Source organism: Wyeomyia smithii, chromosome 1 (assembly GCF_029784165.1).
Source record: "Wyeomyia smithii strain HCP4-BCI-WySm-NY-G18 chromosome 1, ASM2978416v1, whole genome shotgun sequence".
Classification (NCBI taxonomy): domain Eukaryota; kingdom Metazoa; phylum Arthropoda; class Insecta; order Diptera; family Culicidae; genus Wyeomyia; species Wyeomyia smithii.
Genome location: NC_073694.1, coordinates 83,956,669 through 83,976,821, shown reverse-complemented (window position 1 = coordinate 83,976,821; position 20,153 = coordinate 83,956,669). Strand labels below are relative to the sequence as shown.

General features: G+C 40.4%; 1 protein-coding gene across 18 annotated transcripts in view; it reads left to right on the top strand.

The window, feature by feature from the left end:
- The window catches only part of LOC129717835 (uncharacterized), an 879,733-nt gene that overhangs the window by 294,259 nt on the left and 565,321 nt on the right, over positions 1-20,153 (top strand). The gene's annotated exons all lie outside the window — the stretch shown is intronic.

Sequence of the window (20,153 nt, the reverse complement as noted above, 5' to 3'; positions counted from 1 at the left end):
TTTGTTTTATGTATTATTTTCTCTTCTGTTCGTACATTTACTGCTGCCAGTGCTGTTCCCCCTTTACTTCTAGATGCGTCGGTATAAATTTTCTCGTAATGCTTATATTTTTTCTCCAACATTTCTGCAAAGTTTTTCTTGCAAGCAATGGGATTTGTGTTGCCCTTAGTGTCAATTATGCCATTGATTGTTGTTTCTACTTTGATCTCGATTTGTTCTAGCTGGTCTATTTCCAGGGACTCCTTCCTCAAGTGGTGTATTTGGTGCATGATATCTATATTTTCTACCGCTAGCTCTGTCATATAACTTCCATTACCTTCTTCTCCGTTCAAGGCTTCAAAAATGAATTTTCTTGTTGGATTAGACCCGCTTTTTGCTTTTATGATTTCCTTCATTGCAAGCCATTCCGTTCGATACTCCATCGGCATTTGTCCACTGTCTGATAACATCACATTAACAGGAGTGCTCCTCAGGTATCTCATGCATATTCTGATGCAGCTGTTATTAATGGTTTCTAGTTTTCTTCGGTTCGACTTAGCGGCGTTACCATAAATGATTGCACCGTATTCCAGTTTTGATCTCACTATTGCGTTACTTACTTTCAAAAGAGTTTCCGGGCTAGCTGAACTATTTCTGCCTGCCATCATTTTAAGTAAATTCAGGCTCTTTGATGCTTTTGTGGCAACTGCTTCTATGTGCTTTCTGTGTGATAACGTTCTATCTACTGTGTAGCCCAGGTACCTGTGAGTGTTTTGCAATTCGATTTTGTTGCCTCTCAAATATATATTGATCCTATCGTCCGGTATTTTGCTGAAGTTTATTGCAACACACTTTGCCGGGTTCACCGATAGACCCAGCTCACTCAGCCCGCTAGATATTTTGTCAAGAAACCTGTTAGCAATTCCTATTATTTCGTACCCCTCTCCTGTCACTAAAATAGAGAAATCGTCAGCGATCTGGTTTAATATTACCTTTTCTATCTTTAGTTGGTGTAATTCGGCCGTGTACAGATTGAAAAGTAGTGGTGAGAGTGGGCAGCCTTGCGGTAAACCGGTGTTAGTATTTACAGTTATTTCCTCATCAGATGCTGTTATTTTGATTGTCCGTTCTCTCAAATATTGATAGATCCATTCAATAGTCTCTACTGGTATGCCTTTTTTATACAAGATTTCCAGCAATTTCTGGCAATTTACTGCGTCAAACGCCTTGCTTACGTCCAAGAAAATGGCCAGACATTTCTTCTTTTGTTTTTTGGCCTCTTTGATGCTGTTGATTAGGTAGTTTACACAACTTGTCGCGGAATACTCTCTCCTGAACCCGAATGATAGAGGCGGAAATAGTTCATGTTTTTCTGCATATTCATACAATCGATTTTTTATCATCGAGTTCATCAGCTTCAAAAAAACGTTCATTAGTACTATGCCTCTCCGTGAGTCAAGTTCAAATCGGTCTTTATTTGGCTTGGGAATAAGCACTAGTTTGCTGATCCTCCATCTCATCGGAATTACTTTTGTTCTCCACACCACGTTCAGCTGTTCGCAAACTCCTTCAATAATATCCAGTCTCAAATTTTTCAGTATTCGGTATGATATGTAATCTGCTCCTGGCGCCGAGTGTAGTTTTTTTGTTGCTAAAACGCCCATTAACTCGTTCAGACTGAACAACTGACCTGCGTTTCTAGACTGTTCCTGTATATTCAGCACTAATTCATTGGACTTCGCTGTGAGGTTCTTCTTAACGTAGCCTTCCGCTATTTGTTGTGGGGGAGAGTGTTCCGCTCCACGTTTTACTCCGGTGAGAGCCGAATTCAGTCCCTTGATTATGTTCCAAATTTGTTGAACAGGTGTTGATTCGTCGATTTGTTCTTTCAATTCCTTGTCGTGTTTCCTTTTGCTTTTTCTTACTATTCTTTTGAATATCGCTCGTGATCGCTGGAATTCGATTTGGGACACTAGGGACGGATTTTTGTTGTATTGTTTCAGCTTTCTTTTTTTCTCTTCATATGCTTCTTGTATTTCACTGCTCCACCATCTCTTCAAATAATCCGCTCTTTTATTCTCTACGATGTAACTGGCTTCTTCTATTTTTTCTTCGAAGATAGACTGCATCTCCTCGGGGTTATACATGTATTGTGGTTGGATACCGTTGATCCCTTGGATGGCTTTTTCTACGTTGATTTTCTTAATTCGCCCACAGACTACTGGGATTTCCGTTTGAATTTCCATGATGATTGCGAGATGGTTGCTGCCGAATTCTTGATCTATCACGTTCCAAGTTGCATTCGCTGCCAAACTTCTGGATGCTAGCGATAAATCGATCGCCGTAGGGGCACAGTTTATACGTGGAATTGTTGTTGTTCGACCGTCATTTAGTAAAACCAGTTTAGATTTCTCTATCTCTGCGAACATTGTTTTACCCTTTACACAAGGCTTTGCACCATTTTTTCAGAGTGGGTGTCTTGCGTTGAAGTCTCCTGTCACAATCACTTCATCCGTCATTGATTCTAAGAATTGGAATATATCAGTAATTTTTCCCAGCACTTGGGAGCAGAGGTTGCTATCTGGCGGGACGTAGATGGATATTACGACAATATTGTTTGCAAGGTTTCTAGTCTTAATCACTATTGCTTCTATCGGGTTCCACTGCGGTAGCTGTAATTCTGAAAAATCTATTTCCTCTCGAACTAGTATTCCGACTCCCCCAAAACCCTCCTTTCTGCAATGCTTTACAAATTTATATCCTTTAATTTTGTATTCTTCATTTATTTTGATCCATATTTCTTGGATACTTGCAATTGCGATGTTTTCTTTTCTTAGGAATGTATAGAGTTCTTCTCTCGTCTCTAATGGTCTAAGTGACTGAACATTATTTTGTAGTATCTTTAGATTGTTTTTATTCATTATTCGGGTTCTGTATCTCTTCTTCATACTCTTGTGTAGGATATTTATCAAGTACCCCTAGGTCGGTTGTAAACTCTTCCACTATGTCATTCAGAGTGCTGCTTATCTTGACCAACATTTCTTCGTAGCTAATTTCATTCAAATTCCCATTGAGTAGTTGTACATTTACAGCTGTTTGTAGTTTAATAATTTTTTTCACTATGCTAATGTTCTTCCAGAAATTCTCCAGGACTTTCATAGTTCTGTCTAATTCGCTTGACTTGTGTGGATTTTGAGTGAAGTAATGTGGTACGTCCTCGTCGAACTGTAGATAATCCTTTCTCCGGCAAGGTTGAGGTTGTGGGTTCGTATTGTTTGTATGTTTCTGCCATATTGTCCTGTATTGCGTTCCGTTGTTTCTTCTTCTACCATTTTGTTCGATTACTGGGAATTCCGCATTGTAGTTCGAAAGGAGCTCAAAAGAATTTGAGTGCATCTTATGTTTCGCTTCTGAAAATGTGACTTTTTCTCGTTGCATGATCTCCGAGATCGTTTTCTGCTTGTTTCTTGCTGGGCATGCTTTGTCATCTGCCGTGTGCCTCCCTTTGCAGTTTATGCATTCCTCTTTCGTGCATTGATCACCGTTGTGTTTTTCCCCGCAGAACTTGCATTTTTTTTTTCTCTTTTGCAGTCTTGGGTTTTATGTCCGAAACCCCAACAGTTTTGGCACTGCTTAACCGGGAACAGGTATAGCTCTATTTTGAAACTGCAACCGTAAAGCGAGATTTTGTTAGGTAATTCCTTGCCTTTAAATGTTACCTTAATATTTTGTGTATCGAATAATTTTCTGTCCGTTCCTTGTCTTTGCATTCTCTCTACTTTTGTGATTTCTTTGTCCGCTACGAAATTGTCTTTTAGTTCCTGTTCTGAGTACGTTTGAGGAATACCTTTGACCAATCCAACCGATTCCCTAAAGAAAATGGGAACGTACTGCTTGAGATTTGCATCATTCATATTTGTTTCTAGCAATTTTTTCGCCTCACTTGGCGAGGTGAATGTAATCTTGTATCTGAATTTTCCAATACCATAAATATCAACGTAGTTTTTGATTTGCTTTCGGTTAAGCACTTTTCCTACATCTACAGGATGTTTAACTGTAACTTTATCGTATTTTACTGGCTCCAGATATACCACGGTTTCCTCATTGTCATTTTCTAAGACCGACGCTTGAGTCATATTTCCTTTGTTTCCCTGCTGACTAAAACTCGATTGACTATCCGTGTCTGTTGATGCCTGATTTTTCCTGGTTTGCGTCTTTTTGGACGTTTCCGCCCCCGTTTTGTACTGTTTCCTTGTTTGTATTTGGGTTGTCTTCATTGTCTCTTTTAAAGAAAAAAAAACCACTCGTCTCGAATTTTCACTTTTGCAATATGCACTAATATTACACCGCCATTTTGTATCTCTTGAACTTCGCCGAAATTAATTTTCCCCGTAAAAACCCTCCCCACATCTAAATTTTTAGACAAACTGAAAATTATATTCAATGGACTCTTCCTCTGAGGTTTTACTCTAAAAAAAAAACACTAGAATTAGAAGTTTCCGTAGTAATTTTTATAACTCGGTGGTATAGAAAAAAGCATCCGAAATCGATCATAGAGTGAGTCGGAGTCGAAGCACATGTTTACAACGCACGAAGAAAGGTGTTTTCACATTGAAAACTAGACACGGCTTTACTGGAGGAAGTGTTGGCAAATGCATCTACCGCTAATACCGCCGCTATCATACGAAAGGGCGTCGTTTCATGTGGGGAATTTCAACAACGAAAAATGACGCGCGTCTAAGCATAACCCGAACTGTTTCGCCGTGCTGCTTCCTTTTACTTCCACATCGGCCTCAGGCAGGGATGGTGTGCTACTCATTTTTTCGCGTGCAAAGCACACGCCGTTGGGAGACTGCACATAAATTTCTAAAGAGACGAGTAAGAGCAGTTCGGATTGCACTGTACATTCGTTTCCAAAGAGACAAGTAAGTGCAGGTAGCATGTCACAACACACTTTATCCGTCTCTTTCCGGAGATGTCTCTTACTCAAGGATCGGGTGCTACTCATTTTTTTTACGAGTAGAATGCATGATGTTGGGAGACTGCACATCAATTTCCAAAGAGACGAGTAAAAGCAGTTCGGATCCCTTTCGTGTCGTTCAGGAGACCTCACAGAATTTACCCCAGTATAGTGCAGAAAGACGTACCGTGACTGCGGGTAATTCTGCGCAGCAAATTCTCCCGCGCACTCAGCTTATAAAACTGTTTGCTACAGTAAATTTTACTAAAACATACCTAATCTCTGTACTATTATAGCAGACTATGCTATGCACATGGTAAAGCACACAAATCAACTGTGTTTTAGTAAAATTTACTGTTGAAAAATAGTTTTTTAAGATGTGCGCGGGAAACATGCTGCGCAGAATTACCCGCAGTCACGGTAGTTTCTACCTCAGAAAATTTCTTGGGCTTTATGTGCCTCTATGTTGAGAGAGTTTTTGATCACAGCCAGTGATGCCACATATTCAGATTAATCTGTAGTTATACAGATTTTATTTTTCGACATTTTCACGCATAACGATTATCTGTGTTGTATGAGGATGCGTATCACACCTTTTCAATAAGTGAAAAATGAACCGTACAACGCATATTATTGTTTTTAAAGGTATGCTTCTATGTTGAACAACAGATTGAAGAAAATTGATCTTGCAACACTAAATGAAGGCACAGCTTAATGCTTTTATAGTTAAATAGCACCTAAACATAAAGAGGCGTCAAAGAACATCTTTTACAGTAGACTTTTAAATTTAATTTAGTTTAGTTTATTACATATTTAAGAGAGGAAATTGTTCCTTTTCTAGGTGCTTCTTATGCTCTATAATTCGACGTTTTGAAGATATCATTGATTACGGACTTTCTCGACTTTCCAACGAAACCAACAAAATTAAGCTAGCTTTACATTTCTTGTGCAGTAGTTAAATGTATTTAAAAATGTGAGTGGCAACCCTGATTATGCCTGTGCTGTGTGAAAATTTTGCTCGTTTGCGGCTTCCTGCTGACTCGTAGGGGGAATAGGGGCATAATGGGCTTCTAATTCGGTTGCTGATTTAAGCATGGAAAACGACAAAAATTTAAGGGCTGTCTTCAGTGCAAAACTTGAATTAACTATTTATAATTAAAGGTACACTATTCACAAATTGAAAAGTTTATCGTACAATGGTGAAAAACACAAATTAGATTCATGCTTATAAAACTAGCAATCAGTCGATGTGTGGGGCACAATGAGCTTCCCACTGGGGCATAATGAGCACTCTTATAGAACATATCTGTGTAGAAGTACAACTAATGGGCCAACGTTTGTCGCGAGATGCCATGATACTTGGCAGCTTGTTTCGTAATTGTCCCGTCGTGTCTTATGGTGGCCAATTCTGCCTGTAGTCCCTTTTTCTGACCGATTCGGCTTCAAAGATTTTCTAATATATGTTCGCACCATCACTGTAAACAAACACTAACTATGGAAACAGAACAAGTCTCACAAGTCTACTGAGATGAATTTCAGGTAAATTTATGTGACAACACACCTTGTCTTATTTCACCCCATCTATAGGTGACCATTTCGCTCCTATCGAATTAGTTAAAGTTAATATGAGATTTTAACACTAATTATAGCTTAAAATCAAAACGTCAATGATGGTGAAATTTGGGGTACGATCCATACGTCATATTGATGTGTCTACATACTTGATTGAGCCACGACCGTATAAGCTTATTTTGTAGTGCGCAATAATAATAATTTTTCCAACATCCGGGAACCAAGTTGATTTTTTCAGTATATTTCCATGTTTTAAACAGACAAATCACTTTGTTCTACATCAAGATATACTGTAGTAACTACGGAACAGTTCCACATACCACATTGTATTAAAAAATGGGTAGTTTCGCATATAAGAGGGGTGCCCATTTCACTCCGTGTGCTTATTATGCCCCTCATCCCTGGCCTCAGGGAAGTACCGGCTGCATCTGCATCTACCGCTGAGGCTGTCACTAAACTGCTATTGGTACCGAAAGCTATAACCTCTGCAAAAAATAAGTGTCAAAAGAACAATTGTTCAATTCAAAATCGGATTTACGCAATCGCATCTCTGTAATATTACCGACAATAATATTCTTCTGAACAAAACGATAGAACTTTCCCATTTGGCCTATGCCATAATAGACGCGAAAAGCGACGCGAACCGATTCGCTCATAGATGAGGAAAAAAAAAACCGATTCGCTCGGCTGTAGGTTAATGTACAGCCATCAGTAGAGCTGTACATTAACCTACGGCCGAGCAAATCGGTTCGCACCGCTATTCGCATCTACTATGGCAGAGGCCTTAGAGAAAGTTGCTGGCTGATGTATTCACTTCATGCAAGCCTGCTGCTGATGCTTCCCGCTACCACACTGAAACAGCATTTTAGTGAAGGGAGTGTCGTTGCATCAGCTGACCCTGCTATTTTCGATGCTGATATACCGGCTGCAACAGCTACGCTATGCATAGCTATGCCACAGTTGTGGCCGCTATACGCTGGCCCAACTGCTGAGCAACTGCAACGCTATCCGTAGCCATGCCACAGTTGTGGCCGCTATACGCTGCCATTGGTATCCGCTGTACCTGAATCTGCTGGCCCAGCTGCTATCGGACGAGAACCGGTGTTTTCAACATGGTATGATCGTTGACGAGCTGCTATCGATGCTGAGATCCGCTGAAACTGCTACGCTTATGCGCAGCCATGCCACAGTTGTGGCCGCTATCCGCTATCGATGGTACCCACTGCACTGCTCCCGCTGCTGCTAAGGGAAGACTGCTGTTGTCGCTGTTCAGAACTATTATGAGCGGCTTCGACTAAAACAGGCTCTTATATAGGGATGAAAATAGGAATGAATTATTTTTCGTACGTGGTGGAATGATATAACTTGAAAAATATGTGTGACTTCATTCTGGCTCAGAGCGATCATTTGATAAGCTCCACCTATTTTTTCAGTTTCTAAAGTTTTTCCTCAGTTTCGTAGCACGGATGTACAAAAATGATTTCTTGTGGACATTCTGTCGAGCCGGACCGATAGCACTCTCATTGAAGCAACAAAATAACATGTTTTGTGTCGTGTTGCGCAGCATGATTGAAGAAAATGTTCTCGTTCCCGTGTCGCATGGAAGCAGATTATTGCGTGTTTGATATTGCCGATGGTAGACATGAGCTGCTGTGATATTAAACTTTAACCGTCTTCTACAAGACGTTACACCCTTGTTCATGAAGGGTTGTGAATTTTCTAAAATAGACTCAGCATCGTGAGCAGAACGTGCTGACTGCTGTTCATTTGCAGCAGCATTAAACCTCAGTTGCAGTTTATTGATAACCATTCAATATGCTCTTCGAAATACATTAAGTAGCTTTGAAAAAGGCCGATCGCTGCAATTGCAATTTTCATTCAATTATTGCATTATTTCATTCAAGTCAGATAGCGTGCAATATCCGCTCTGAAATAATAATTGTTTCGAATGTTGTGGAATGATATACCTAACTTGAAAAATATGTGTGACTTAATTATTTCCAGTTATACCATACACTACAACGTTCGAAAAAAAAACTGTGGAAGCTATTTCACATTCAGTAAACTAGACGGCCGCGACAGATGTAACTGCTAGAATCCGCACAGAATGCTTGCTTACGTTGTCAAAAATTATTAACTTTCAATGACTTGCTTATTTGCCTTGAAAAAAGGCATTTTGTTGTTCAAAATTGGATTTGGTGATGACGATCTTTATGCTGCCCCAACAGTGGGGGAATAATGGCAGTCTGGCGAGGCACGCTGAGAAGAACCGCGCTGCTCCTGAGACGTGATCACCAACCACAAGGCTAGTGCTGCTGCTAAGGAACTGCAGTTGACGCTGTCTAGAACTATTATGAGCGGCTCCGGCTGAAAGAGGCTCTTATATAGGCCAAATAGCATGTTTTCAATTGCAAGGTGTATGATCCTGTCGACCGTGCTTGGGAAGCAAGCATATAACTACCAATCAGAGGTCGAATTTTTCGTTTTGACAAGGCTTGACTATTTTCAACAGTAAAATAGTGTGAATAATAAAATTACAATTATCTTATTCTGGGAAGAATCTTAGAAGATTTTCCAATCTATTGCTGCGAGAACGAAGGAAATCCATCGAATAATAACCGATTTATTAGCATTTGAAATTGGACATATTTTTCACTTTTTTCGGTTTTAGATTTTCATTTCACATCCCTATGTAGCCGAACTTCCTGAGAGAAGTATTCTACTTCAAGAATGCAATGTTGCGAAATTTGCTGGAGCCTCAAGAGTAATTTAAATCTTGATGACGTCTAAGTAAAAGTTGTCTATAAAATAGTGAAGAATAAATCCTCATCTTTGTATAATGTATAATCTCAATGTAATACTCAAAAAAATTTGACGGAATCAAAAAATTACGTATTTTTTGCATAAAACAGCATTTAAAGTTTGGACGGCAGGCTTTGGCACTATTGGCACTAGTTTTAAAAGATAGCTTGGAAAAAATGCTGTAAAATGCATCTAGTCCGATCCTGCGCAGAGTTGCGCAGAGTACCTTTCTTTCGAAGAGAAACAACGAGTGTTCGGCACATATCGGATTTCAAAAATGTAAATTTGAATTGCACACTGCAAACTGTCTACATAATAACAAATGGCTCATATTAGTCTGATAATAACAACGTTCTCAAACAAGTTTTAGTATAATTAATCACACTATTTTTATATTTACAAGTTTAACTGATCTATATTTCGATAATTAACGAAATATCAAAAACTAGTCATTGTTTTTGTTTTGGATCACCAGCACTGACTACCAAAATCATGTTTTAAGTTTATATCATACCAGTCACATGTAAAAACAATCGTGTAAACAAAAACCATGACATAATACATCGCCTGCTAATTTCTACAGAGCAAATAGTGAATAACTATTTTGACGTTAGAAACTGCATTTTGAAAACCCTGCTTGAAGATATCAAAACTGTATTGAAAATGAACACAAAAATGAAGATGAAGGTGAAAGTGAATGGAAAAAAATGCGAATGGAAAAAAAATGCGAATGCGATAAAAAGAATCAATGTAATATAGTCACTTTGAAAAAAAAAAAAACAAGTCATAAGTGATTTTCAACACGAAGCATATTTTTCATTTTTTTTCTTTTTCTTAATAACTGATTAATATTTTATGTTTTTTATGGCATATGAAAGTCTTTCAAGCATCATGCATTTTATTTTCCAAAAGATTGAAACCGACGTAAATTTTTTTTTTCTTCATCTATAGTTTATTTGACACGGCACAAATACAATTCAATGTTTAACGGCGCCAATTATATCTGGTAGCTTACTTTCTAAAGTATCTTAATAACTAAAAGCAAATTTTTTATCCTCGCTGCCGACTACGAGCTGAAACTAAATCTAACTTAAAGCTAGAATATTTTGCATTAAAAGCACAGGTTTGCTGTTTGATGGTTTTAATTGCCAATGGTAAGCAGCATATTAAATTTGTTCCGCTGCTGGGCCAAGATATTACGGACTGGCATATTGGGTTGTTTCCATCGGGCCTTGAGAGTATCGTGCGGGTCTGATTGCTGTTTCCGGATCCGGGGTCTTAACGTGTTCTTGTCGTTTGGTTGGATGTAGGCGGAAGGGGATAGGACTAAACTGGGGCGTGGATGGATTTCAGGAAAACGTATATAAGGGACATGTAGGATAGGTCACGGCTCGCCAAGAGATCACGAACAGGAACAGCCGGCTGCCTACCTTCGGCCTGCAGGGAAGCTATTAATCTAGACCTGGCGTCACGCTGTACAGAGACGTAAAATTTTCCTCATATAATATATATATAAAACATGAAAATTCCCCTGGCGTCAAAAATACTCATTTTCTTGCAAAAATAATATCAAATTCGGACTCAGCGTCCCAATATTATATAAAAACCATGTATTTTCGATGATTTGAAGATATTTTTTCGCTTGGCCAGCATTTGTATGGTTTCTCTGCTGGTATCGTTGTCGGCAGTCACCAGTGATCCCAGGTTCACGAACTCATTGACCACCTCGATCTCATCACCACCAACTTGAACTCGAGGTGGGAGGTTAGCGTTATCTTCTCGTGAACCCCTTCCTTCCAGGTACTTCGTCTTCGATGCATTGATGACCAGTCCAACCCGTTTGGCTTCAGTTTTTAGTTCCGATATCGAAAATCCGTAGTCGTGCTTAATTTGCCATAGTCGATCTCGATTGATTGTGTCGTATGACGATTTAAAATCGATAAATAAGTGGTGTGTGGGCACGTTGTATTCGCAGCATAACCTGCCGAACCGCGAATATCTGATCTGTGGTGGCGCGGGCACCCATGAATCCCGCCTGGTAGTTTCCCACGAATTGCTTCGCAAAAGGTGATAGTCACGACAGAGTATTTGGGAGAGTACCTTGTAGGCGGTGTTAAGTAGGGAGATTGCCGGGTAATTATAGCACTCCAGCTTGTCGCCCTTTTTGAAGATGGGACACACAGTACCTTCCATCTACTCCTCTGGTACTCGTTCTTCCTCCCAAATCTTGACAATGACCCAGTGCACGGCTGTGGCCAGTGTTTCTCAACCGTATTTCAACAGCTCGCTGGGAAGTTGGTCCACTCCAGCAGTTTTATTGTTTTTCAGCCGGCCAATCTTCTTCTCCACCTCCAGGAGATCGGGGGCTGGAATCCTGTTGTCTTCCGCTCGTGCATCAAGATCAGTTGCCATACCGTCCTCGCACTTTACTACTTCGCCGTTAACATGCTCATTGAAGTGCTGCTTCCACCTTTCGATCACCTCACACTCGTTCGTAAGGAGGTTGCCATCCAAGCTCCTGCACATATCGGCTTGTGGTACGTAGCCTTTACGGGAGCTGTTCAGCTTCTTGTGTCGTTAGCTTGGTACAGCTCTTACATTGATACGCGATCTCGGTCCTCTTACTAGCGTTTCTTTCTTCGGAGGACCGAGTTTTGGATATTCCGTGCCTGTCGGTATCGTTCCACGTTCGCTCTCGTACGGTGTTGCAGCGTTCTCGCCCATGCTGCGTTCTTCTCCTCGACTAACTGTTTACATTCGCCGTCAAACCAGTCATTCCTATGATTCGGAGCCCTTGTACCTAGAACGGCGCTTCAGCAGTGCTACCTATGGCGGATCGGATGCTCCTACGGCCATCTTCAAGTGTAACTGCGCCAAGCTGCTCTTTCATGGGTAGCGCTGCTTCCAGTTGCTGCGTGTATTCTTATGCAAACCAGGCGTCCCGAAGTTGCTCAATATTTGGTCGCGGCGTTCGACTCCGGCGGGCGTTGCATACCGGCGATAGTTTTGAGCGCATGCACACTAGGTAGTGGTCCGAATCTACATTCGCACTGCAGAATGTTGATAATGTCGAAGAAAACCCGACCGTCGATTAGAACGTGGTCGATTTGCTGTAGTTGAAGAACAGGCCGTTTATCCTCCGGCTGCCACCCCATAACGCATTGACGCATCTTACCCAGTACTAAGAAACTGGTTCTCAGATCGCTGGTGGTGCCTTAACTTCGGTAGAAAGTAGCCGCTCGGTGCTCGCTCTTCCATACCTTCTGTCTTGTCCAATAAAGTTCCTGCAGCGCTACGACTTCGAAGTTACGTGGATGTAGCTCGTCGTAGTTTATTCTGTCGCACCCTGGAAAGCAGAGCGATTTTTAGTTTCATGTCCAAAGTTTCCAATCGTAGTCCTTATTTCGTTGCCTAGGTCCTTGCCGATTGTTCCTATCCGTATTATCTCTTACGTTGTTTGTAACATATTGTTTTCCGGGGCGGCTCGTTTGGCCTTCCCTAACCCCCTCTCCAGTACGTTGATCAGCCGCTCCTTACATGAAGATCAGACGCTGTTTTGAGCCGCACCATACTGATGAACAGACGCTTGGGTTGGCGAAGCATTTCCTCTACCGCCGGAGAATGGTTTACGCGTCAACGATCACGTCGCACCTTATCACTTAGCTATTGTCGGATGACAACATTGCCCAGGCAACACCAATTAGTTGTGTCCTTGTTTCAACCGGCAGTCTAGTGTAATCATTAGTGCTGGGACTCTCCGGATTAAATTATCCGGATATCCGACAAATATCCAAAATCCGGATCAAACGGATATCTGGATATTATCCGACAGGATATCCGGATATCCGGATTTTGTATCCGAACATAGAAAAATTATGTAAATATTTACTTACGAGGGGATGGGGGATTGTGAAAAAAGCCATTTTTCGTGTTACGTTTTATTTGACGGGGTTTCAAACGACAGAAAAAAATTACGGATAACCGGATAATAAATATCCGGGTACCCGAATATCCTACTATTCGATGATCCATATCTGGATAGTATTCGTTTACCCATCCGTGGTCCGAGCTTCGGATAACCGGATCTCGAGTATATCCGGTTAAAATTCCCAGCACTAGTAATAATATAACTCGCGGAGGCGTGAGATAGGAACTTGTGAAGACCGGAGCTATGTTTGACGCTCCTTCCAAGTTTTCAACCCACCATTTAAAGCCCAAAAGCCAAATACCGCTTTAGGTTATCCTGAAATCGAAGTCGCCATTTTGGAATTCGAAATATTTTCTGGCTTTCAAGCACATCATCCTGTTTCTGGAATTACCAATATTGGATGGTATTTGACAACCTTCCGCGGTTCGACAGAAACTGAAGAATGCCTTAACAGAATTCCAAATGGCGGTTGGAGCTGATTTTCGATACCTGGAAAGCTTTCCGGTTTCGTAGGAAACTGAATTTGGGTGAAAGTTTGACTAAATTTGAATCCTATAAAAAATAATACTATTCACAAAACTGCGAAACCATTAGAAACCCAAAAATTTAATGCATGACTCAAATCATTCTTGTGCTTAGATCTAATAATCTTTAAGCTCGATCACGATTTTCACATGCAATGTTTGTGTGACAAATGTCCACGTTTGTCCGCGGTAGGAGGAAAGGGGGTAAAGATAATGCCCCCGTGGACATGATATTTTTTTCCAAAAGAATGGAAATCTGTTAGGGAAATATATTGGCCTGCAATAAAAATTCTCTCATTTTTGTGTTTATCAGATTTGCATTATTTGTCTTATTTTTCCATATTTTATTTATTTATTCACACTAAATTCTGTTTTTACGCGACTTTTTTTATGTTATTTTATTTTACACGATTTTTTTACGCGATTTTCTCGAAATTACGCGATTTTTTTTACACGATTTTCTCAAATTACGCGAATGTGACATGGGAAATATTGTTTATGAGCCAAGATGTAACACACGCACAAACATACACACACATACACATACATACACATACATACACACATACACACACACTTACCACATAGTGAAAGATTTTGTAACGACGTGATCTTTTTTCACGCGATTTGTTCAAAATTACGCGATTTTTTGACGTGGGACTACGTCTTTGTTTACTATACTGGGATGCATTCTGTAAAATTGGAAATGAAACTGGCAAATGTTGCGTCAGATTTCAAACGTTAATAACAGCATAACCACATGATGGATAACAATAACCAATATGTTGTTGGATAGATAAAATGTTAAACAATTTTTCGATATGCTAGTTATCACTCTAATTTCATTGTTAAGCCGTGAAATTGATAAAAAGTTCCAATCACAAATTTACGCGAATAATGAACCAATTGCTTGCGAGCATTCCTAGCACAGACGACGTGAATGGACACCATCCGTTCCCTGTGATATTCTCTGTATCAATATCGAAATAAAAATTGACAGTTCACGAACTCATTGACCACCTCGATCTCATCACCACCAACTTGAACTCGAGGTGGGAGGTTAGCGTTATCTTCTCGTGAACCCCTTCCTTCCAGGTACTTCGTCTTCGATGCATTGATGACCAGTCCAACCCGTTTGGCTTCAGTTTTTAGTTCCGATATCGAAAATCCGTAGTCGTGCTTAATTTGCCATAGTCGATCTCGATTGATTGTGTCGTATGACGATTTAAAATCGATAAATAAGTGGTGTGTGGGCACGTTGTATTCGCAGCATAACCTGCCGAACCGCGAATATCTGATCTGTGGTGGCGCGGGCACCCATGAATCCCGCCTGGTAGTTTCCCACGAATTGCTTCGCAAAAGGTGATAGTCACGACAGAGTATTTGGGAGAGTACCTTGTAGGCGGTGTTAAGTAGGGAGATTGCCGGGTAATTATAGCACTCCAGCTTGTCGCCCTTTTTGAAGATGGGACACACAGTACCTTCCATCTACTCCTCTGGTACTCGTTCTTCCTCCCAAATCTTGACAATGACCCAGTGCACGGCTGTGGCCAGTGTTTCTCAACCGTATTTCAACAGCTCGCTGGGAAGTTGGTCCACTCCAGCAGTTTTATTGTTTTTCAGCCGGCCAATCTCCTTCTCCACCTCCAGGAGATCGGGGGCTGGAATCCTGTTGTCTTCCGCTCGTGCATCAAGATCAGTTGCCATACCGTCCTCGCACTTTACTACTTCGCCGTTAACATGCTCATTGAAGTGCTGCTTCCACCTTTCGATCACCTCACACTCGTTCGTAAGGAGGTTGCCATCCAAGCTCCTGCACATATCGGCTTGTGGTACGTAGCCTTTACGGGAGCTGTTCAGCTTCTTGTGTCGTTAGCTTGGTACAGCTCTTACATTGATACGCGATCTCGGTCCTCTTACTAGCGTTTCTTTCTTCGGAGGACCGAGTTTTGGATATTCCGTGCCTGTCGGTATCGTTCCACGTTCGCTCTCGTACGGTGTTGCAGCGTTCTCGCCCATGCTGCGTTCTTCTCCTCGACTAACTGTTTACATTCGCCGTCAAACCAGTCATTCCTATGATTCGGAGCCCTTGTACCTAGAACGGCGCTTCAGCAGTGCTACCTATGGCGGATCGGATGCTCCTACGGCCATCTTCAAGTGTAACTGCGCCAAGCTGCTCTTTCATGGGTAGCGCTGCTTCCAGTTGCTGCGTGTATTCTTATGCAAACCAGGCGTCCCGAAGTTGCTCAATATTTGGTCGCGGCGTTCGACTCCGGCGGGCGTTGCATACCGGCGATAGTTTTGAGCGCATGCACACTAGGTAGTGGTCCGAATCTACATTCGCACTGCAGAATGTTGATAATGTCGAAGAAAACCCGACCGTCGATTAGAACGTGGTCGATTTGCTGTAGTTGAAGAACAGGCCGTTTATCCTCCGGCTGCCACCCCATAACGCATTGACGCATCTTACCCAGTACTAAGAAACTGGTTCTCAGATCGCTGGTGGTGCCTTAACTTCGGTAGAAAGTAGCCGCTCGGTGCTCGCTCTTCCATACCTTCTGTCTTGTCCAATAAAGTTCCTGCAGCGCTACGACTTCGAAGTTACGTGGATGTAGCTCGTCGTAGTTTATTCTGTCGCACCCTGGAAAGCAGAGCGATTTTTAGTTTCATGTCCAAAGTTTCCAATCGTAGTCCTTATTTCGTTGCCTAGGTCCTTGCCGATTGTTCCTATCCGTATTATCTCTTACGTTGTTTGTAACATATTGTTTTCCGGGGCGGCTCGTTTGGCCTTCCCTAACCCCCTCTCCAGTACGTTGATCAGCCGCTCCTTACATGAAGATCAGACGCTGTTTTGAGCCGCACCATACTGATGAACAGACGCTTGGGTTGGCGAAGCATTTCCTCTACCGCCGGAGAATGGTTTACGCGTCAACGATCACGTCGCACCTTATCACTTAGCTATTGTCGGATGACAACATTGCCCAGGCAACACCAATTAGTTGTGTCCTTGTTTCAACCGGCAGTCTAGTGTAATCATTAGTGCTGGGACTCTCCGGATTAAATTATCCGGATATCCGACAAATATCCAAAATCCGGATCAAACGGATATCTGGATATTATCCGACAGGATATCCGGATATCCGGATTTTGTATCCGAACATAGAAAAATTATGTAAATATTTACTTACGAGGGGATGGGGGATTGTGAAAAAAGCCATTTTTCGTGTTACGTTTTATTTGACGGGGTTTCAAACGACAGAAAAAAATTACGGATAACCGGATAATAAATATCCGGGTACCCGAATATCCTACTATTCGATGATCCATATCTGGATAGTATTCGTTTACCCATCCGTGGTCCGAGCTTCGGATAACCGGATCTCGAGTATATCCGGTTAAAATTCCCAGCACTAGTAATAATATAACTCGCGGAGGCGTGAGATAGGAACTTGTGAAGACCGGAGCTATGTTTGACGCTCCTTCCAAGTTTTCAACCCACCATTTAAAGCCCAAAAGCCAAATACCGCTTTAGGTTATCCTGAAATCGAAGTCGCCATTTTGGAATTCGAAATATTTTCTGGCTTTCAAGCACATCATCCTGTTTCTGGAATTACCAATATTGGATGGTATTTGACAACCTTCCGCGGTTCGACAGAAACTGAAGAATGCCTTAACAGAATTCCAAATGGCGGTTGGAGCTGATTTTCGATACCTGGAAAGCTTTCCGGTTTCGTAGGAAACTGAATTTGGGTGAAAGTTTGACTAAATTTGAATCCTATAAAAAATGATACTATTCACAAAACTGCGAAACCATTAGAAACCCAAAAATTTAATGCATGACTCAAATCATTCTTGTGCTTAGATCTAATAATCTTTAAGCTCGATCACGATTTTCACATGCAATGTTTGTGTGACAAATGTCCACGTTTGTCCGCGGTAGGAGGAAAGGGGGTAAAGATAATGCCCCCGTGGACATGATATTTTTTTCCAAAAGAATGGAAATCTGTTAGGGAAATATATTGGCCTGCAATAAAAATTCTCTCATTTTTGTGTTTATCAGATTTGCATTATTTGTCTTATTTTTCCATATTTTATTTATTTATTCACACTAAATTCTGTTTTTACGCGACTTTTTTTATGTTATTTTATTTTACACGATTTTTTTACGCGATTTTCTCGAAATTACGCGATTTTTTTTACACGATTTTCTCAAATTACGCGAATGTGACATGGGAAATATTGTTTATGAGCCAAGATGTAACACACGCACAAACATACACACACATACACATACATACACATACATACACACATACACACACACTTACCACATAGTGAAAGATTTTGTAACGACGTGATCTTTTTTCACGCGATTTGTTCAAAATTACGCGATTTTTTGACGTGGGACTACGTCTTTGTTTACTATACTGGGATGCATTCTGTAAAATTGGAAATGAAACTGGCAAATGTTGCGTCAGATTTCAAACGTTAATAACAGCATAACCACATGATGGATAACAATAACCAATATGTTGTTGGATAGATAAAATGTTAAACAATTTTTCGATATGCTAGTTATCACTCTAATTTCATTGTTAAGCCGTGAAATTGATAAAAAGTTCCAATCACAAATTTACGCGAAAAATGAACCAATTGCTTGCGAGCATTCCTAGCACAGACGACGTGAATGGACACCATCCGTTCCCTGTGATATTCTCTGTATCAATATCGAAATAAAAATTGACAGAGTCTCCCTGTCCCAATAGGTCAATTTATTTTTGCTTCCATGAGCTTAGACTAATATGAAGTCTCGAAGGTAAATGTTTTCCAAAACGTTTGAAACAATCCCCATTCTTGAATAATTTCTATAACTACTTTCATAACCTAATAAAAACTGATGTCTTGAAAGAAAACATGCGGGTAAAAGCAACAGTACCAGTGGAGTAAAGAACCGCAGGTCTCACGTCGTCTATGATTGCAGTGGTACTCTTCTATTCGTACATTTCCGCGGTACATTTCTATACGTACTGCTGAGCTATTATTCGTACTGCAGCGGTACTATTCGGTATTGCAATTTTTGGATTATTTACTAAGATTCATTCAGAGAATATTTTTACATTTCAAAATTGTTAGATGATACCATAATAAACGTATATAAGCTGTCTTCGTAATACAGCGAATGTAGTTGTAGTCAAATGAGAAAAAATGTCAAGCAAAAAACAAAAATGGAATTGTTGAATGCTACGATTTTTTGCTGGAACTTGTTGATAATTTTGTTGAACATATCTTCTTACGGGATTCCATATTATTTTGAAAGTAAGATCCATATTATAGATTTGATTTAATCAGAGTTAAATAAGACAAAACCATTCATTATTATGACGTAAGTATTATTGGATTTGGTTTTTTAGGATATAGAGTTAATTCTGACTTTGCGCATTACGAGAAGTTCTTGGTGCTTCTTCAACAAGCACGATATGCTTGTGCTTTGTCAAATACATGTTGTTTGCACAAAAAAATACTACAGGCATAATATCGCCAAATAAAAACGTTATTCTTTCAAGTGTTGTTGAACATATTTCAAAAATTGATTTCCAGGGGAGGCTGAGAATAAAAACACGTACAGTCACTGAGCAAACACATTGATTCTGTCTGCAGACTCTGTATATTTTGTAACAAAAAATCCCCTAATTACAGTGTTTAGTCCCACGTCACCATTTCATACAACCCTGGGGCTGTACACCTTGTAGTATTTTTATGCGATTCTTTTTTTGCGCGCACGCATCAATCGCGTAAAAAGAGAATCCAATGTATTTAGATTTCCTGAAATGTCCTACTTAAGCATCAACGAACATTATAATGCAAGAAAATTTTATGTCATCGCTTAGAATTTTGAGTTAGAGTTGAACTAAGCATTAGAAGTCATTATTATGCATGCTCTACGTAATAAATAATATGCCAATTTTTAGTAACCAGATACCTGTTATATTTCTTCATATGTCTTCTCTAAATATTAGTGATAACTCAATCACTTAGCGGATTGGCGTTCTGCGTCGCTTAATTTTTAGTTAGCGGTGTCCACCACTGCGAATTAATTTTTGTGGCAAGACTACACCAAAAATGATATTGGCCCTGACACAAGCAACAAAGATTTTTAAGGCTGTTCGCATTTAAGCGAACTCTCATATGCAATTGTCAATTTATGTATGAAAACAAAAGCAAAAATATTTCCTTCCTTTAGTTTCGTAAGCAAAAGCCAAACCAATATCAACAGAGTCGTCAGGTCCAATTACTTTTCATCTACTATGGCAGGCGGATGGAACAAACATGGCTTCGTTCAAGTCAATGTCAGAAATCATCCGAACTTTATTCGATGGAAACCCGAACG